The sequence below is a fragment of the Arachis ipaensis genome, chromosome B06, assembly GCF_000816755.2.
Source record: "Arachis ipaensis cultivar K30076 chromosome B06, Araip1.1, whole genome shotgun sequence".
In the NCBI taxonomy this organism is placed as follows: domain Eukaryota; kingdom Viridiplantae; phylum Streptophyta; class Magnoliopsida; order Fabales; family Fabaceae; genus Arachis; species Arachis ipaensis.
Window position 1 is genome coordinate 125,103,596 of NC_029790.2, and position 7,150 is coordinate 125,110,745.

The following is a 7,150-nucleotide window of genomic DNA, read 5'->3' on the forward strand; positions in this document are numbered from 1 at the left end:
TGCCCACACAAAAAATAATTTTTTAAACAAATATAAAATTTAGTCACTTTACATTTTATTCAAATTAATAAAATAAAAATTAAAAAATTATGTTCAAATTAAAATTAAAAATAATACTATTTGGTCACATATGATAATATAGGTGACATGCTAACATAGGCGGTTAAGCCACGTATCATAATACTATTAAGTTAAGACTCAAAGTGGTCCCTGAAGTTACACTCGAACCTCATAGTAGTCCCTGAACTTAATAGTTATCCATATTCATCCCTAAAGTTACACTTCAGGACTCAGACTCGGCCTTCCGACACATTCCATCCATCTGACGCTACCGAAAAGCTGAGTTGGACTCTTTCGTGACACGCTGTCAAAGAAACGGCTAGCTGACGTAGCGGAGTAAACTGTTTTGATTCAATTTGGTTCCTAAATTGAAGTTAAAAACCATAATCCCAATTTTGAAGAACCATCGCTACAATGTTCACTCTCTTCTCTTCTCTTCGCTTCTCTTGTCTTGTCTTTTCCATCTTCAAAGCCACATGGTTATGGCTAGCGCGAGCAACGCAACTGGGAGCTCGAACAACCCACGATCATTTGGAAGCATTATGAGGAGAATGAATAGAAACATAGATTCGTGTTTGCCAGAATGGTGTGGGTGCGAGTTGACACCAGTGTTGCGATGGTTAGGGACAGATTCTAATTCAGGGAGACCATTCCTGCGTTACTCAAACTACAATGTAAGTGATTGTTGTTGTTGTTTGCTATATTTCTGGATATAAACTTGGCTTATTCACTTTCTTAGGTGCAGACTGTAGGTAAGAGGTGGTGTGGGTTATTTGTGTGGGTAGATAATATTTTGGAAGAAGATGTTATAGCATGTGATGGTAGAATAAGCCCTTCAATTGACAATGAAAAATGGAAGATGAAGATTGCTTGAAAACTTGGGAGGCTAGAGGCTGAAGTTAGGGTTCTAAAATTTGGGGGGAGGGGGGGAGGGAGGGGGGATTTTGGGGTTTGTATTTATGCTACTACTGATTATAGTAGCTGTTCTTCTCTTAAAATTGGATAGGCAACATGATCAATTGTATCTAGCAAAAAACAAATGACATATTATATGCATATGTTGTTCCCGTATTTGTACCTGTCCTTTTATTTGAAAAAAATACAAATTAAAGTATTTGATATCACTATGCAACAATATTTGAAAATTGGAGAAACAATATGTTATATGCATATATTTGTTCCTGCACTACTAATCCATTCATCCATAATATAATTCTTGTCAAAGTATTCATAATATATGCCTTACATAATCATATGATCCTAATTTCTGGTTTGTAATGAAATGAAAATGGACATGGTTTGAAATTACTCTTAATTGCATATCAGAGGACAAAATAGAACAAAAAATCTGACACAGCTCAATTTAAAAAAGTCATAATTCATATTCATAACATAGAAAATACATCCAAAAAAGGAATTATAGAGCAAGAACAATAGTCACCAAGTATATCAAAGTTGTCAAAATATTGACCTCATAAGTTTATAACACTAAAATCTCCAACACTATGATCCTAATTAAGAAAGCATACAAAATAAATAACTTCATTAAAACAGATAAACAAAGACACTATCTGTCCCTAAACATAATAATCTTAATATTCATTTTTTAAATCTGGGTGGTCTGAATCCAGGGTTGGGCACATACTTCATGAAGTTTGCAAGCCTTGTAGCAGTGTCCTATGTTACACCTTGCATAGGATTAGGTGGATGATTCCTTGCTGATTGACTGCTTGCCGATGGGGTGACAGCAGGTGGGGTGGTTGCTGATAGATTGCTGCTTTCTAAAGTTGATTTTTTTTGTTTGGACAACTTTCTTTTGGGAGGAAATTTTAGTGGCCTAACAGAAGAAGGTGAAACTTATCAGTGGAAACATGTAAAATAGTTACTAAACTAGATAAGAATATGTATTTAATAAAATGAATGTCATCTAATTTTGTGAACCTATTGAGAGTCATCAGTTTTTGACAAGGGTGGTTGACTGAGTTCAAGTTGAATTTCAGTTGGGGGTTGTGGGACAGGGGTGGCTTTACCACCATTTACCGGTCCAACTAGAGCAGAGTTGACCTGACCTTCACCACCATTAGTAGCAGTGGGTTGTGCAGCAGCAGCCTCTTCATCAACAGCTTTCTTTGCACAGTTTCTTTTGGTATGTCCTGCTTCACAACAATAACGACAACAACTTTTTTTATAAATTCTTTTCGTCTTGGTCCTCTGCTTCTTACTCCCACTTGGCTCCTCATCTGTATCCTTTCTTCTTTTTTTCTTAAGTGGTCCTGGCTTCTTTCTAAACTTTGGTGCTTGTGGTCTGTTATATGGTGACTTTTTTTTATAGAGTTTGACCTGGAATTGAATTGATATGGAAGGCATATGTGTTATTATATGCTTCCATGGTCAGCCACTTATGACAAAACTCATCCGATCTTTTACCAGCCCTTGCCAATGTAGCACAAACATGCACACATGGCATCCCTAAACAACATTAATACAACAACAAAGACAATAATAATAAGCCAACTATAATCTCATATAATAATAATAAGATAACAATAAACAAATAAAAAAATATTACCACTCAATTGCCAGAAACCACATGTGCAGGGCCTCTTTTTCAAGTCCACAACCATGTTAGTTGGCCAGCTATGAACTTTGAATTTTTCATAGTTTGTGTCACCAGACCACATCGGGACCCAACTTTTTGATTCCTTCCTTATCTTTTCTAACCTGTTGTGCTGTATATGAGGTAGAATTCCAATGTTTGAATTAATCTTGACTTTGTTCCTAACTATGGACCTCATTGCATACATCCCGACTTCTTCCAAGAGTGGGATAATAGGCTTGGCTCTAGCTTCTTTGATCCTAGAGTCAAAGACTTCACAAGCATTGTTATAGATGTTGTCTATTTTAAGTGTATTACTGAAGAATGTCCGATTCTAAGAGTCTCTAGGCCACTTGTTCAAATACTCCCAAACATTCTTATTAACCCTCTCAATCTTTTTGATAATTTCAAGAAATTCATCTTGGCTAGTACACCTTGCACAATCTCATAGTAGCCTTTTAAACTGGAGATCCTTCCATTGCTTATTGAAGTTCTTCCATAAATGCCAAACACAAAATATATGATGGACATCTAGAAAAACCTCCTTAACTGCATGGATAAGGCCTTGATTGAATAAAAAAAATAGTTGTCAGACACTTGTTATCGAGCATCAGAATAGTCCCTAAAGTTGCATAAGTGACATCTAAGAGGTCTCTAAACTTTCATAAGTGACATCAAATTTTATAAGTGACATCAAATTGGTCCCTTTTTAATCATTGAAGCTTATCGAATTAGTCCTCCTCCATATAAACAGGACATTGTTCAGCATGTATAAACAGCAGTCCAATATATAAACAGAAGTCCAAGAACTATGTAATAAATAGTTTCTCACTTATCAACAGTCAAATAATAGTAAAAAACCAACAGCCAAATAAGAGACTAATTACAGTAGCCAAATAATAGACTAATTATACAGCAAAAATGATTACAATGTCATGTAACAATTAATAAAGGTTTAATTACTCCCAAGTCCCTATAGTTTCACCGAATTTTCAATTAAGTCCCTATACTTTTTTTCTTTTCAATTGGATCCTTATACATTATTTTTTTTTCAATTTAGTCCCCGTTAATGATGCGTGAGCATCTTTCCTATCTTTTTCTAGTGAATTTGCAATTAAATTGTTGAGTTTAATCAAGAATTAATTATCTTTTAGCCACTATGGATGCTATTTTGAGTCTTGTGCAATTCTGTTTATTTTACGTAACTAATCACAAATCAGTTATATAACAATTAATAAAGAAAATCAATGAGTCAGGTACTAGCTATACACAATCAATAAACTTAATTAAATAACTTCTGCATATCTAATATAAAACACAGCTTGTTTTTCTTATAATTTTCCAAGTCTTGATGAAGTAATTCCAAGAACCACCTCCACTTTTCAGTGTTTTCAACAGGGACAATTGCATAGACAATCATATATATATATGGTTGTTTGCATCTTGGCTAATAGCAGACAAGATTTGACCACCGTGCTGGGTCTTCAGAAAAGCTCCATCTAAGCCTATAAGAGGTCTGCAACTAGCCAGAAATTCTTTTTTACACGCATCCAAACAAATGTACATCTTCTCAAAGATTGGATCATCATCAGGGTTGGGCTGAGGTATAACACCAACTGTGACAGTAGAACCTGGATTACTCTTCAGCAGTGTCAGCCCATAATCCCTCACCATCCCATATTGGGCAGCAACATCACCATACATAATAGCTCTAGTATCTCCTAAAACCCTAGTCAGTGAAGACTTGTTTAGATCCAAATCATATTTTGTCTTAAAATATTGTGCAGTCTCAGAGTGTCCTAGATTAGGATATTTTCTTAGCTTCTTCACCAATTTGCAGGCTAGCCACTTCCTATTAGTCAGTTTATTTTTTGTCTCTCTTACACTGGTGTGGTCATCCATGAACGTCTTGATCTGCCAGCAATTGTTTTCAATATTATTAGAAGCATACACAAGCTAGCCACAGCTCTCATCCTTACAAATAACTCTCATCCTTACATTATCATTCTTCTTAAACTAAATCCTCCTACCCTCCTGTATATAATATTCACACACAGCCTCTTTGAACTCCATCTATGTAGTGAATGTCATTTCAATCTCAAGCTTAAGCTCTCCAAACCTTCCTCCTTCTCTGAACACAGGGAAGACCTCATCTGAATCAACCTCCTCCAACTCATCCTCAAAGTTTGGGGGAGTCTTCATTTCTTCCGAGTGCCATGAGTCTCCACCATCAGATTCATGATAAGCTTCATCTTGGGCATTGTAATATGGTGCCATTGATCCGAACTCAGGAATTGGTCCACAAAAAAGTTCATCATCCTCAGACTCTGAGTCTGCACACACAGGACCATCATCCTCTCACTAAACACCTCATCACAATCAGGCCGATATGGTTCATCCTTTACACTATCATCACTGTCATGGCTATCTGAGGATTCATCTGAGCTAGACAAAGCCACAAAGACTCTTTTGGGGCTGTTTTTCCTTAGCAATTGATCTTGCAATAGTTTCAGTAGCAGCTGCTCTTGTTAGTGGCCTCCTTTCATATGGTGCTATAATTTTTAGATTCTTAGAGCCTCTCTTTGGTACATCAGACTTCTTGGTTTCTTTCAATTTGGACCATATTTAGAAATTGTAGTGGGTTGGGCCATTCTGTTTTGTGAGATGTTGGGCTTAGTTTTACTGGGTTCGGCCATTGTTTTTGGTGGTAGATTGGACTTAGATCTAAGATTTGCAATGGATTGGGGGTGTATTTTTTCTGGTATGTTTGGTTTACCAACAGAAACTGAAGTAGGTGGGATCTTTTGTTTTGGTCCTAGAGACAAGTTATCTGTAGGCTTTGTTGTAGAGACTATTTTTTGGGGAGGAATAGTGGTGTCATTTGGTTCAGAAGTTGGAGTAGATGGTGTTGTGGTGGGAATTGGTTCAATTGTGACATTGGTGGTGGGGTTTGGGGTGGGAATAAAGTTTTGTATCACCATCAACTCCTTGCCTTTAAATGACACTAGTTCTGCTTTCTCACTATACAGATGTTCAGAGACTCCATGTTCATAGTACACATGAATAACCCCCTTGTTCTTTTGAGCAAGGTAACACATCTCCATGAGCTCTTTATCATCTGTTACGGCTCTTAGACTAGTTTGTAAAGGTCTATTAGGCACCAGCCACCAAGATTGAGTCACCTTATCATACCCAATATTCTTGTAGTAGTTTTGAACAAAAAAGACATCCAGTGTGTCTATATCAACTCCCGGCAACTCAAAAATCTCTCCACCGTTGTAAGACATATTTCCATCAACCTCTGTGATGAATTACCCTCTATGGTGAAATGTGATGGTAATCAAAGAATCATCCATCTGCAATTTAAAAAAAAAATTGATTGATCAGACTCATTATCTTCAACCACATTACCAAATTGAAAACTCCACAACTAAAACAAAAAACCCTGTTGTCAACTGTAAATGCAGTAAACCCTAACACATAAAAAATAGGTTTCCATATTAACAAAAAATTCCTAGTCAGTCTATAATTTTATTGCCCTAACCACTAAGAAACCTAGTTTTGATCAAACTCTAGCAAATAGCACAAAACACAAGCATGCATACCCACACGTTACACTCGAAGAAAATGTATTCAACTATTGTAAATATTATATTAACAATATAAAAAAGCAAAGCTTTACCACATATTTTTTTTCTTTTTTTGCTTACTTGTTTCGGAGAAACCAGCCTTTACAACTCTCTGTTTGATGCAGATGATGAAACCGATCCTCCAGAGCCTGGGTTTTCGACGAAAATCGATGCTGTTACTGCAATCGCACATACGCCATTGATGAATGTAGCGGAGAAGAAGAGACATCTGTTTGTGCTGTGTTTGTGTTGTGTTTTGAGAGGGGAAACAATACGTTAGTTTAACATTGAGGGATGGAGGTTTTGAGCATAAAACGACGTCATTTTATGTCATTTTGGCGCCACAACAAATACTACATCATTTTCATTTGCCAGCGTGTCACGAAGGAGTCCAACTCAGCTTTCCGGTAGCGCCAGATGGACAGAATGTGTCGGAAGGACGAGTTTGAGTTCCGGAATGTAACTTCAGAGATGAATATGGGTAACTATTAAGTTCAGAGACTACTATGATACTTGAGTGTAACTTCAGGGACCACTTTGAGGCTTACTGCTAATACTATTTGGTCACGTATCAACTTCTGTCATGTGTTATAATATTAATCATCCATGGGTCATTCTCTATGTTATCATTGCCGATGCATCAAATTGGTCTTTAACTTTGCATGAAGTGATTAATTTTAGTTCCTGAAATTAGATGTCGTGCACTAAATTAATCTCATTATCAGTTTTTTCTTCTGATTTTGTAAATTCAAAATTTTCAATATCTTTGGATGCACTAATTTTAATTATATTTTTTCACATATTTTTAAATACAAGTGTTTTTATAAAATGTTCTTAAGATTTTAATTTTAATCGTATAAATTTT